The 14,141-nt window shown below is 41.5% G+C and overlaps 1 protein-coding gene and 1 long non-coding RNA gene across 4 annotated transcripts in view; one reads left to right on the top strand and one right to left on the bottom strand.

The window, feature by feature from the left end:
- DNAJC10 (DnaJ heat shock protein family (Hsp40) member C10) overlaps positions 1-14,141 on the top strand; it is a 74,714-nt gene that overhangs the window by 7,052 nt on the left and 53,521 nt on the right. For both annotated transcript variants that reach the window (XM_072811142.1, XM_072811140.1), the window contains exon 2: positions 1,208-1,283. The gene's annotated coding sequence lies outside the window, so the exon portion shown is untranslated. The remainder of the gene's footprint in view (positions 1-1,207; positions 1,284-14,141) is intronic.
- On the bottom strand, positions 5,173-14,130 carry LOC140624184 (uncharacterized). Of its 2 annotated transcripts, XR_012023700.1 has the most exons (4): positions 11,589-14,130; positions 10,555-10,666; positions 7,201-7,438; positions 5,173-6,640 (listed from the first exon to the last, which is right to left on the bottom strand). It is a non-coding gene; the product is annotated as an uncharacterized lncRNA (long non-coding RNA). The 2 variants fall into 2 exon arrangements; XR_012023701.1 differs by lacking the exon at positions 7,201-7,438.

Raw genomic sequence — 14,141 nt, 5'->3', positions numbered from 1 at the left:
ACACACACATACATATACAATGGAACATCATTTAGCCTTTGAAAAGGAGGAAATATTGCCATTTGCAATAACATGGGTGAACCTAGAGAACATTATGCTAAGTGAAATAAGCCAGACACAGAAAAACAAATAACTGCATTATATCACTTCTATGTAGAATTAAAATTTTTTTTTTTTGAACTGTTAGATACAGAGAGTAGAATGGCAGTTGCCAGAACTGGGGAATGGAGATAATTGAGAGAGGCTGTTAGGTACAAACTTTCATTTATCAGATGGGTAAGTGACAATCTAATATATAATAGAGTGACGATAATTGATAATACTGCATTGTGTAGTTGAAATTTGCTAACAGAATAGAACCTATGCATTCACACACACAAAAAATTCGATAAATATATTAGGTGATAGATATGTTCATTAATTCAGTGGTGGGAATCCTTTCATAATGTATACACATACCAACAAATATATTACAACATTGTCTATGATATCTCAGAAAGCTGAAAGAAAAGGAAACTCCTAGCTTTAAGTGTTTATTCTAGAAAAAGAAATAAATCAATAATTTAGACTTCCATCTGAAGTTTGAGAAGCAAAAAAATTTTTAAAGCAATTTATTTTTTTTAAGATTTTATTTATTTATTCATGAGAGAGAGAGATAGAGACACAGGCAGAGACACAGGCAGAGGGAGAAGCAGGCTCCATGCCGAGAGCCTGACATGGGACTTGATCCTGGCACCCGGGATCAGGCCCTGGGCTGAAGGCGGCGCCTAACCACTGAGCCACCCGGGATGCCCCACAGTGATTTCTATTATATAAAGAAAAAATAAAATTAATGTGTCTTTAAAATAAAGGAAAAGAATACACTTCCCAATTCATTCTATGATGCCGGCATTACCCCTGTGCAGAAGTGCAGACTCTAGAACCAGGCTCCCCAGGTTCAAGTTCCAGTTCTATCCGCACTAGCTGTCCAACCTTGGGCAAGTTAGTGACTTCTCTGTGCCTCACTTTCCCCTCTGTAAAACTTGCACAATAGTATCTACCTCTGAGGATTTTGTAAGAATTAAATGGATTATTGTGTGAGAAGTACTTGCAATGTGCCTGGCTTATAGTTATCCTCTCATCTGTGTTAGCTATTTCCTGGTTTTCAATTTATTTTTTTTCTCTCTTTATCCTTAATAAGCTCACTCTTTTCACTTTTCCTTCTCAGTGGCCCCTCAGATGTGGTATAGAGGTTAATAGGAAAGGAGCCTTTCCTAGAAAGTCGAGGAACCGTGGAGAATAAGGTAAAAAGGAGATCATCTTAGAGAGCTGTCACATTGGCTAACCATTCATAGGGCTTACTTTTCCTGCTTTGCTTTTCACATCCAAAAGGGTATGATATGTGCTCAAAATTTTGATATATATGTTTGCGTGCATGTGTTTCCCATTGTACTTTTTTACAAATGTGAATTTTTATTGAAGCTATCTTTTCCCTTTTCTACCCCTGTATATTGGATGTGTTGGGTTCCTCATAGTGGTACTCCCAGAACTCCCCTATGCTACTACTCATTCATTATAGGCCCATAACGTGCTAGGACTTATTCATTCAAGGCCCAACATAGTCCAGATGGAGCAGTACAAGACCTGTTTCCCCAGGAAATAGTGTGCACACAAAATGAGATAGAAGAACTGTCAATTATTAGTGGGAAAACTGGCAAGACCCAAATAAAGTCTGTAGTAGAGTTAATGGTGTTGTACCAAAGTTAAAACATGAGTTTCACAAATGGCCCATGATTATGTGAGGTATAAATCTCTGGGGAACCTAGATAAAGAATATATAAGAACTCTCTGTACTATCTTTGTGCCTTTTTTATAAATCAAAGTTATTCCAATTTTTTCAATAAAAAAATAAATAAAAATTTAAAAACTACTAGAACTTCCAACTTTTACTGACCAGAGGCTGGGAAGCACATAGAAGGATAAGTTCTATAAATATTTATACCAAGAGGTCTAGAATATGCAACTCAGTAGAGCCAAATTCACTTACATAAGTGCACTCCCCCTCAAGGACATCATGTTTAATATTTTGGCTTCAGTACCTGCTAATTGAAGCCTAGGTTAAATGATGGCTCTCGGTTAATGAAGTCAGAATGTCAGAACTTTCCTGGAATACTACAGGGGAAGCCGTCTAAAGGCTCAGGAAAAAAAGAGAAGTTGAAATGGGATCTAGGATGGTCGACGTGCTCTGTCACTCCCAAACCGCCCCCTCAGAAGGATCAAAAGAACATTAACTTCACCAAAGTATTAATAAGTACACTGGGGTGAGGGTGGGGGGACGCCAGCAACCTTGAAGAGCTCTAACAGCTGGAAATACTGGTGGAGAACGTTGAGATAGAAATGAGTTGTTGATCTCGTTGAGAACAATAAGGTCCCAAAATTGTAGAGGCCAGACGGTAGGATTGAACTAGCAGGGATAGAAAGGTGTAATTACTATAGAGATGGATGAAAATCAGGTATTTTGACCTGCAGTGATCTGTAACAGTGGCTAATTGACTATCAGGTCCCAAGAAATATAAACAATAGGCAGGAATTAGGGTACTGTTTGACATATATAGAAGGAAAACTTCTGGGGGTCTTGGGGGGCTCAGCGGTTGAACATCTGGCTTCAGCTCAGGGCATGATCCCGGGATTCTGGGATCAAGTCCCACATTGGGCTCCCCTGCATGGAGCCTGCTTCTCCCTCTGCCTGTGTCTCTGCCTCTCTTTCTGTGTCTCAAAAAAAAGAAAACCTCTGGATATGCTGGACAGAAAAATAAGTTACCTATGGTGGAGATTCACACTCTTGCTTAGCTCCCAGATAGAACCAACCCCTGAGGCCTCAAGTGAGGAAGAGACTTGCAACAGGAGAGCAGAAATATACTGAGTGTTCCCCCATGAGCCTGCCCCAGGCTACCAGGGCCCTTGTCCAGACTGACATAGCCCTTAGGAAAGGGAAACAACCAGACCTTCTGGGAATTTTTATACAGTAATTCTGAGTTTTTGTGGATCCCTAGAAACCTAAAATGCCACCATAATCCGCTAAGCAGAGTGGGGCTCACAGAGGGTAGCCTGAGTCTAATAGTAGCCCCAAGAGGACGAGCACCGTCCTATGGTTATTTCCCTGTCCTCGAATGTATGCTTTAGCTGGTCGTGCGTAGTAACTGGCAGCGTCCCAGCATTGCCTCCGTGAGGGGACCAGGGCTTTCATGCTAGCGAGGGCCAAACGGAAGCATTTGAAACTGCTCCCACAGACGCGGAGCAAGTAAACCAAAAGTGAAGTTACATCTTGGGGTGAATTTTGACATAAAACCACTATTAAAGGCCTGAGACCTGCAGGGCTCTCATTTAACTTGCTCCCTTTGCTAAGGCAAAAGTCATGGGCTGTCAGGAGAATAAAATGGGAATGCCAAAGACAGATACATTTTCAAATATATTTTCTCAGCTGAAAAAAATCTAGCACAGTCTGGCACCTCATATGCAGTTAGTAATTAACCTGTTAAATGCTAGGTTTTTTACTTGTATATGAGAAAACGAAGCAATTTGCATGTACCTGACACCACCAGGCACAGCACGTCTTTATTACGTTATGCCAGGACTATGTCAAAGATCTTACTGTCATAATAGAGTTTGGAAGGAATTCGATCATTCTGATAGGATCAGGTTCCCTCTTTAGGAAAAGACCGTCATACTGATCCATTGGATTGCAACTGGATCCATTGGATCATACTGGATCCATATGGATTGGAACAGAGAAGCAGAACGTACCAAGGCTTGCTAAGGCCTCCATGTGCCAGAGAACAGGAGATAAACTTCAGGACCCTGCCATACTGGTAAAGTTTCTAGAGGCCCAGTGGTCCGGGACATGTTAGAATATTTCTTTTTCAGTTGTGTAATGATATGAGTTGCTTTAAGTCATCATGGTATGAGCGGCATAGATGGCGTAACGGTATAATGGTGCGAGCTGCTATATCTACCACGAAGGAAGAGGTTCAACATTTGATGGCTTCTTAAGTTGTGGAGAGAGTGTATCTACAATATATAGTCGTATTACTCGGACTTGTTTACCAACTAACGCGTGAGACTGGCGTGTTCAGATGGACCTGAATTACGAAAGAGTCTGAAGTAGGTAGCTCTAAGCTGTCATGTGACGGTCCCATCTCTTGGATCTTATCACCAATAGATCCAATGATACCAAAAGGGCCTTTGGCAGATTGAAATACTATAAGGTGCTTCCGATATGCCCCACTAGGAAAATCACAGCCTAGGTCCCTAGAGTTTTGTTACATGGCAATGGTGTCCTTTTGCAGCAGTTATCATCAACATCAGCAATCATCAGTTTTCTATCAGAGCCTGGCAGAGAGTGAATGCCTGACCACGGGCTACCACGTGATTATGAAATTCACACTGAACCACAAACTATTATCTAATCCACCAAACCATAAATCAATTTCTCTGGGATCTAGGACTTCCCCTATTGCCACCACATTCTCCTACCTTTCATAGAGATAAGAATGAGTGCAGTGCGTGTGTCATAAGCGTAAGTGCAGTGTCCACGCAATAGAGTGTCTGCATAAGTGCAAGGTCTGCATCTAGAAGTGTAATATATTACACGGATGGGTGGCCGCTGCATTGGGTCAGGAGATGGCACTGCATCTAGGTTGGTGTCCCTCCACCCACTGGCACAGAATGCAGTCTGGGATTCCTAACTCATTGATCTAGTCAGGGTAGGAAAGAAGAGGAGGGATTGTGGGCTTGGGTCCTGCTCTGTATTTGTTCCACTCCAGATACTTTCATGTCCCCAATTTTCTGGATTGCTAGAAGATTATTGAAAACAGATAAACCTTTGAGGAGATGTACCCAGGGCAGATAAAGCATTAGCAGAAGGTCCAGCCAGGCTACAATGGCATGCTGAGCAGCAGACTGGTGAAATTTGTCCTTTTCAGGCACCTTCCCAGCACTTTATTGCCACACACTCTGCAGGTGATATGCGCATAGGATCCTATGCTAAAAGGCCTGCCTTATTATTTCCTGGGCCAAAAGGGTAATCCATGTCCGACTGGAGAGTTCCTAGATAGCCCCAAAGGAAACAGTATCATCCTCTCAATGCTTTATTTTTTTTTAAGATTTTATTTATTTATTCATGAGAGACACAGAGAAAGAGGCAGAGACCCAGGTAGAGGGAGAAGCAGACTCCATGCAGGGAGCCCGACATGGGACTCGGTTCCAGGACCCCAGGATCTGTTTGCTTGGTCTGATTTAAGGTTGTCACATTCATGGAACTGTGGAGCAGAGATGATGATAATAAGGACCGCCGGCTTTCTATTTCCCCTTCTTCTTGCTCTATGTAGTGCCCTGGTAGCATGCTCTGTCTCATACTGCAGAGTGTACACCCTGGCTGCATGACAGCCTGTGTTGCTCTAGTTATAGAATGCAGCGGATTAGGCAAATGATCCGTTTGCTTGGTCTTACTTTATCTGAAATTCTTTGCACATTCCACCCACAAAAATATTCAACTAGTAGTTTCACCTGCAGTTCCGGTTCACCCTTATCCTTCTGCTTCACGTCTTACGCAACTCCCTTGGAGGCCTTAATAACAGCCGTGGAATATTGACAATCCATCTCCCCAGTCTTGATATTCTCAGCAAGTTTATTGTTTCAGAAACGTGGAACTTCAAGGGACTAGTTCTTGTAATGTTAGTAATTATCCTTCTCGATCCTCAAAGCTAGTCATGCTGCCCTATTTGGGCCTTCCTCATTTCTAGAGTAGGCCTTTATCTGCAGACCTTGGAATGCTGGCCCAGATGCCCTAATTTTTTTGTGTGTCAACTGTTGAAGGAACAAAGTCAAGTGACGAGACAATGAACGCACCAGGCTTGTGATAAAATGTCTAAGAAAGAAGTGGTAGTAATGGGGGCCTTCCATTGCCTATCACATTCTGGGCAAGGACCCAGGCATTTAGAAGGCCAGACATCAGGTTCAGAAAAAGTATCCTGGTCTTGGAGCTGTGAGGATTTTAATTGGGAAAACATTAGCCCCTCTGTCATGATCAGGGTTCTGGATCCCTGACTCCAAGTAATACAAGTAATACAAGTTGTATTTTGTATATTCTAGTAACGTACAAGTGATACATGTTAGTACAAGTTAGATTTTGAAAATCATTTTTTATTAAAAATAAAGGGGTAAAGCATTTTCTCCCTGCCCCCACCCCCAGACAATCAAATGTACACCTCCTGGGATGCACACACCCCACTCTGTGTACACACCTTAGCTCCTTTTGCTAATCCTATGCCCTTTACAGTCTCCTTTGTGTTCACAAAGGAAGGGAACACAGGTTGCTGGGAGACTTGTGCCAATCATTAATTTTCTGAATGTGGCATCTTCTTCTTCCTCTTGGCAAACCAGGGCCTTTCCTTGACACCTCACAGATGCTTGTAACCTCATTGTACCTGTCTGGCGGAAGCTGTGTCCATGATGTACTACTTGATTGGTTGGAGCGGGTGATCAGAGGAGGCTACACAGGAGACAGTTAGCATAGCAAACCTGAGACTGCTATTTTTTGAAAGTCCTGCTTGGAAGACTGGTCCTTGCCTGGTGTCTGGGAACTTGCTTAATAAACAACTTCCTGTTTAAAAAAAAAAAAAAAAATCTTAAGTAACAAGCATGGCTCACTGTATCGGAACCCCAGAAACAATATAGTTCATGCTGAACATCTCTTTTCCTTCTGGGGGGCTGGAATGTGGGTGCATGCTAAGTGAAGGATGCCTACGGGTCCAGCTCCCAGTAGACACTTTGGTTATTTAGTCTCTACTGAGCTTCCTCTGTAGAGACCCTACAACCCTTTGCACTTGTTACCACAGCTCATGGCTGGCGTCCTGTGTCCTAGGTGACTCCACTGCGAGAGGACCTTTGGGAGCCTCCACCTGATTTCCTCCAGCTTCTGCCCATGTGCCTTCTCTCTTTGCTGATTCTGCTTTGTTCCCTTTTGCTATAATAAATCTTAGCCATGAGTACCATATATTCTTATTCTAGTAAATCATCAAACCCGGGGATAGTCTTGGGGACATCCAATGTAGGGGCCAGCCTGCATAGCTACTCTAAAGGCAATGCCTCGACCAACAGACATTACAAGTTCCTCCACTGTCATGTCATTTTCTTCTTTCCTTACATCCAATCCATTCTCACATTTTATAGCATTTTTTGTGCTTTGTTCAGTGAATTCTTCTGTCGACTCAACACCTTCTGTCTTCTACATTTCAGGGATTCCTCAAAGTTTCTGGTCCATTAAGGAAGGCACTTGTTCTGCAACAACGATGTTGATTTTTTTTTTTTTTAATAAACTTCTCTATCATCTTCAAAGATTTGGGATGTAGCTAGGCTGGCAGGCACCTTTTATCAGTTTATATTCTGATCTCCTTGTCCCCTATTGTTTATCGAGTAAAATAGAAAGAAAATATTTCACTAGGCCTGTCAGTCCATATTTGCTTTTTTTATTTGCATTCAGTTATATTTAGCAAGTATTTATGGAGGAAATAGTGCCAAGAAAAACCAATGTTTACAAAATATATATATATATATATATATACATCTACTTTTATATGTACACGTGTATACGTGTGTGTACATGCCTATGTCTGCTTTATTTTAACTTATTAGTTTTAAGGGTTTAATTACCACATAACGTTTTTTTCTTTTAAAGATTTATTTATTTTAGGGAGAGAGAGAGAGAACACACCAGGGGGTGGCGTGAGGCAGAGGGAGAAGGAGAGAGAAACTCAAAAAGCAGACTGTCCCCACTGAGCACGGAGCCCGGCCCAACCGGAACTGATCTCACCACTGTGAGATCACCACCTGAGCCGAAGCCAAGAGTTGTATGCTTAACCCACTGCACCACCCTACCACGTGACCTTTTTTAACACTAAAAACTGTAGTGTCAAAATAATTGGGATGTAGGGAAATAAGCATTAAAGGTCGGCTATAGCTAAAGGTTGACCTATTTATTGGAGATGAAAATTTGAGATTGTAATTATTACGGAGATTTAAGACACCACAAATTCAACTAAATACAACTAATACAACACATATATTAAATATCAATTCCATTAGTAGATGCTGTGGGTAATTTTAAGACATCAACTACTTCATTTGTATACATTTGATCTGACCTAATGAGCTATTACAATTTACCCCCCAAATCAAGCACTTATGACAGGTGATTATGTTGTTATGAAAAGTTATATGAAAATAACACTTTGTTTAACTTAAGTAAATGCTGTCAAAAATATTTCAATTAATTAATTGTGGTGTTCCTTCTGGACTACAGATCCAGACTGCCCATAATCCAAATTTCTACCACTTTCTAACTGTAACATTGGTTAAGTATTTAGCCTCAGTTTCTCCATCTATAATTGTATTGATGAGACAATGATCATGTCTCATGATCAATATATCATGATATATTGTATTGATACAATAACTGTGCTTTCCACATAGAGTGGTTATGACAATTACATGTGTTGATACAAGAGCTTGATATAGTGCCCGAGACATGTAAGTTTTAGTTATTATGATTATCATTATCATTTTACACCAAGTACTTAAACAAAAGACCCAGCTTATATTCTCATTTCATCCATTTACACTTCAGTGTCTTTCAGCAGGTGACACATCAACTTTTCTGGGCCTTAGTTTCCTCCTCTATGAATTTAAAGAAAGAACTCCATGGCCTCAAAGATTTTACCTGTCCTGAAATTTCAAATTTATTAGGCATTTTTTTGAAATTCAGAAACACCCACACTGTACTCTCATTCTGTTCTGAGCACTTGAGCCCAAAATTGATTCCTTATGGAACATATTGTTTATACCACTCTTTTGACATTTATTATATTATGTTTCTACATGTGAATATGTGTTCTTCATGTTCCTTCCTCAAGGCCAGATAATAATGACTTTAGGAACAAAGGGCTATTCTTTCCTCTTTGCACATGATAAATATTGATTCTTCATTCCATCATAATGCACGCATTGAAGAGGTGCCAAGCACTGTTCTAGCTAGACATTGAGGGAAAAAAGTAAATAAAACCTGATTCCTGATCTCAAAGAATTCATTATAGTAGGACAACCAATGAAACATAATTACTATATGGTGTGATAAATGCAATAATAGAGGATGAAATGCTCAAATATGCTTGAATGGCTCACAGAAATTTGTTTTCCGGAAGAAACATGAACTGGTCTTGGATGAGTACCAATGCCCCAGATGGAATAAGAAACAAAACAGTCCCCCTGTTATAACATATCTCATGCATATATGATAGAACTATTGTATCAAGTTTTGCTTTATTCTACTGAGGCTAGTAAGGCTTTGGTTTCCCTGAAGCAGATGGACATCCCTGATGTCAATTCTCTGAAGTAGGAATGGGTCTCCAAATATCTTTTTCTTCCCCACCATGACCAACTCATTGCCAAATTCTCTCTACATATTACCCCTTACTTTTTTCTTGAATCTATTCATTCCTCTACATCTGCGCTTAACTCCGTCATAGTCCAAGCCATCATCATCTATCACCCAGGCCACTGCAATGTCTTCTCGCCAGTGTTCCTATACTTACTATCGCCCTCCTACAATACATTCTTCAAACTATAGCTAAGTGATTATTAAACATAATCATGGCCCTTTCCCATTCTGAATAATTCAGACCAAAAGCCATCAGGTGGAACAGGCACAGTGTCAGAGCTAAACCAAGGTGAGGAGAGGAGGAGGATGGGAAAGAATGGCTGCAGATAAAGGAGAGTGGGTCAGAAGCAGGGACAGAGGCGGATGAGTTAAACAGTCCATTTATTCAATAAATTGTTTATTGTCCCCTGGGCTAGATCCCTGGGATGCTGTGGTGAGCAAAGACATAGCTCTGTCCTGGAGAAGCAGGATAATGGGGGGGGGGGGGGGGCACATCAATCAATTATAAAAACAAACATAATTATGAAGGGAAAATACTTAGTGCTGTGTGAATGAATAATGGGGAACTGATCTAGTCCTGGGTGCAAAGGTTTTGAAAAGGTATTGCCAAAATATATAAAATAAAATGAAAAAAAATTCATTGAATGTGGGCAAGGGATTGGGGGAGGTTTGAGGCAGAGGTGTTAGCAAATACATAGGCTTTATATTTCTAAAGCATAAGGACTGTTTGAGGAACAAAAAGACCTGCAGCCTTTTGAGTAAATCGCAGACATGTTTTCCCATTATTCCCCCAAAACTGTGGTGTGCTTTTACAGAAGGAAGAATGTCCTTCTATAATCCACAACACAATCATCAAAATCTGAAAAATAACATTGACACATTAGTACCTTCTAATCCTCATTTCCCTTCAGGCTTTGCCAGTTGTTCCGATAATGTCTTAACAGGATCCAGCCTGCAACTACCGTTTCCCTTAGCTGTCGTGACTCCTTAGCTCCTTCAGTCAGGACCAATTCTTCAGTTTTCTCTTCACTTTCAAGACCGTGATACTTGTGAAGAATTAACAAGTGTAGTCACTGTCTTACCTGAATCACTCTTACAACTTCCTGGACGTTTAGGTCTCTTTGTACATCTCTGATCTTCTCCTTTTTGATTCCTTTATGAGGTCTTCTTTTTCAACCCTGTTCTCAAATTAATCTGTTACATTTAAGAAATATTTATTTAGTACCCACCATGTGCCAGGAGCACCTGGGGATACAACAATAATTCAAACAAACAAAACAATAATTCAAAATCCTATCTTCAAAAAAAAAAAAAAAAAACAAAATCCTATCTTCATAGAGCTTACTTTTTTTTATTTGTAAATTTTTTATTAAGGTATAATTGACATTATTTTGTTTCAGATAGACAATATAATGCTATAATGACCTGATATTTATACGTATTGTGAAATGATCACCACAGTCTAATTAACATCTATCCCATAAAGAAAGAGAATTTTTTTATGAAGAGAACTTTTAGCATCTACTCTCTTCGTACCTCTCAAGTATGCATTTTAGTGTTATTAACGATAGTACCTTGCTGTTTATTACATCCCTAAGACTCATATATTTTATAAATGAAAATTTGTACCTGCTGGCTTGCTGCATCCATCTCACCCACCCCCTACTCTCAGCCTCTGGCAACCAACAATCTGTTCTCTGTATCTGTAAGTTTGGTGTCATATGTGTTTTAGATTCCACATATAAGTAGGATCACATGGGATTTATCTTTTTCTGTGTGTTCTTTTTTACTTAGCATAACGTCCTCAAAATCCATCCATGTTGCCACAAATGACAAGATTTCATTCTTTTATGGCTAATATTCCATTTTACATATATACCACATTCTCTTCATCTGTTCATCTGTTAATCAAAATTTAGGTTGTTTTCATATCTTGGCTATCGTGAATAATGCTGCAATGAATATGAGGGTGCATATATCTTTTCTAATGTTTTTCCCCCCCTTAGGATGAATACTCAGAAGTAGAATTGCTGAATCCTATGGTAATTCTATTTTTAATTTTTTGAGGAACCTCCATACTCTTTTCCAAGGTGACTACACCAATTTACATTCTCACCTATAGTATGAGGGTCCGCTTTTCTCCACAGCCTTGCTAATTCCTGTAATTTTTTTGTCTTTTTATAATAGTCATTCTTGCTGGTATGAAGTGACATCTCATTGTGGTTTTGATTTGCATTTCCTTGATGATTAATGATGCTGAGCACCTTTTCATATGCTTGTTGGCCATCTGTAGGTCTTCTCAAAAAATATCTATTCAGATCCTCTGCTCATTTTTTAATCAAATTATTTGGGGTTTTTATTTTTTTGCTATTGAGTTGTATAAGTTCTTTATATAGTTTGAATATTAACCCTTTATTAGATATATTATCTGCAAAGATTTTCTTCCATTCCATAGGCTATTTTTCATTTTGTTGAGGTTTCCTATGCTGTGCAACAATCTTGATATGAGAATTCCCCAAGATTTTATCCTTCACTCACAGTTTTTATTCTGCATACTTTCTACAGCATACTTTCTATTTATATTCATGGTTTTGACTACCACAGATTAATTGATAATTTCCAATGTTTTTCCTTCAGTCTAGACACTTCCCATGAGTCTTAGGCTGGATGTATTTATTCGGACGTAATCTAGGAACTTTGAAATAGATATACCCGGAACCAGAACCCTTTATTTTTTCCCAGATTCTCATTCAGTGGATGTACTCAGCTACCAAAACGAGAAGTAACCTTAGATCCTTCCTCTTTTTTATTTCCCGTATCCAATCAATCACCATCTCCTGCCAAATTGACTTTCTCTAGCCCTCTTCTAACCGTTCTTCCTTTCTCACCTGGTTCCCTTTGTATTCACTTTCCAGTAGCTACCAGAACAATCACAAATACAATCTCAGTCTCTTATTTAAAAGCTTTAAATAGCTTTTTCTTCACCAAAAAGATGAAGTCTATGTTTTCATCATAGCATAAAACCCGCTGTGATCTGGTCTCTGCTTGATTCTCCAGTGTTTTGCTTTGCTTTCCAACTTACTCTAAAGGTTTTGTTGGGTCACACACACAGTGTGGCTAATAATTAACATCACAGTCTTTGGGGCAGCCTGGGTGGCTCAGCGGTTAGCGCCGCCTTCAGCCCAGGTCGTGACCCCGGGGTCCTGGGATCCAGTCCCACATCAGGTTCCCTGCATGGAGCCTGCTTCTCCCTCTGCCTGTGTCTCTGCCTCTGTGTGTGTGTGTGTCTCATGAATAAATAAATAAATAAATAAATCTTAAAAAAAAAATCACAGTCTTTGCAGCCGGGCTGCTTACAGGTGAATCCCAGGTCTATCACATATTCACCCCAGTTTCCTCAAAGGTGAAATGGGTGAAGTAACAGTCACTGTAATACCAGATTGCTCGGAGGACCATAACACACGTGTGCTTACACCAGGTCCTGGTACATGGTTACGGGGTGCGGCCAGCACAGGATACCCCAGCCGCTGAGGGCTAGGCCTCCACTGGACTTGGCATTTGCCACAGGACAGATCTTAGGGAGCCCACTGGCCCCTTGACCTCTTCAGTATCATTTCCCTGGCTTGGGGCAGACCAGAGGCTGCTGCCTTGTGTGAGCCCGGCATGGAGGCAGAACTCAGAGGCTGGGCCAGCATCCATCTGGCAAGGACCCACCTTGGAGAGAGTTGCCTCTGGACCTTGGGCCACCTTCTACCCTCCTCACATGCAGGGGCTTTGACAGGAGCCCTGCCTGGTTCTTCTTGAGGGTTTGGATCCGGGCACTCCACCTTGTCCACTGACAGTGAAGGACCAAAGGATCTTACTACCTGTGAGATAGGTACCTGTCCTTACTAGGCAGACCTAGCGGTTCTGTTTCCTTCTTCCTTGGCCCCTAACCTTTGCGGACTCCCTCTTCCTTTCCCAGTGGGCCCTGGTTCCCAGTGGGTGGGGGCAGGCCCGTGGCGGCCTGGCCGACCCAGGAGGGTAGACCACAGGAGGGACTAGTAGGAGTCTGTACCGCTCTGACTCCTCTCCCTTTGGTTAATAAACACAAATGCTTGTTTTTCCAAAAAAAAAAAAAAAAAAAAAATTAGGCTCTTGTAATGTTTCTGCCGTTGTCCATCTCCTTCCTCCTCTTCCTCTGATGTGTCAGTTCAGCGATGGGTTGATCAATCGGTTCTTTACGAGCTTACATTGGCTGTCCTACCCACGAAACTAGGATTTATTTCATGTTGCGGTCAAGGTCTCCAGCAGGCTCCCTCATCATGCATTTTTGGTTTTGATGGTTGCAGATGGAGCTACTTGAGCTGTTGTGCGTCGCTGCAGGCTTTTTGCCCCCTGTCGCTTACAGGTGAAGGTGAGACGGAGAGGCTGGCTCGGGGTCCGGGAATCCAGGCAGTCCAGGGGAAGGCTCCGTCCCCACGCCCAGCTGGTTTCGTGCCTCCCCGGTCTCCTCCTCGGCCCCGCAGACCCAGGCCGCCGTAGCCCACGTCACTTCAGCGAGCTGCCCTTCTCCCCGGAAATTTCCCACCCACCAGCCCGGAAAAGGCTCCCGGCGGTGCGTCCCCTTTAAGAACCGAGCCTCTCGAGGCCCGCCCGCCGCGACGCGCCCGCCGGGGTTCCCCGTCGC

Source organism: Canis lupus, chromosome 34 (genome assembly GCF_048164855.1).
Source record: "Canis lupus baileyi chromosome 34, mCanLup2.hap1, whole genome shotgun sequence".
NCBI classification, from domain to species: Eukaryota; Metazoa; Chordata; class Mammalia; order Carnivora; family Canidae; genus Canis; species Canis lupus.
Note: the sequence above shows the minus strand (reverse complement) of the source record. Positions and strands in the feature narration are given on the sequence as shown.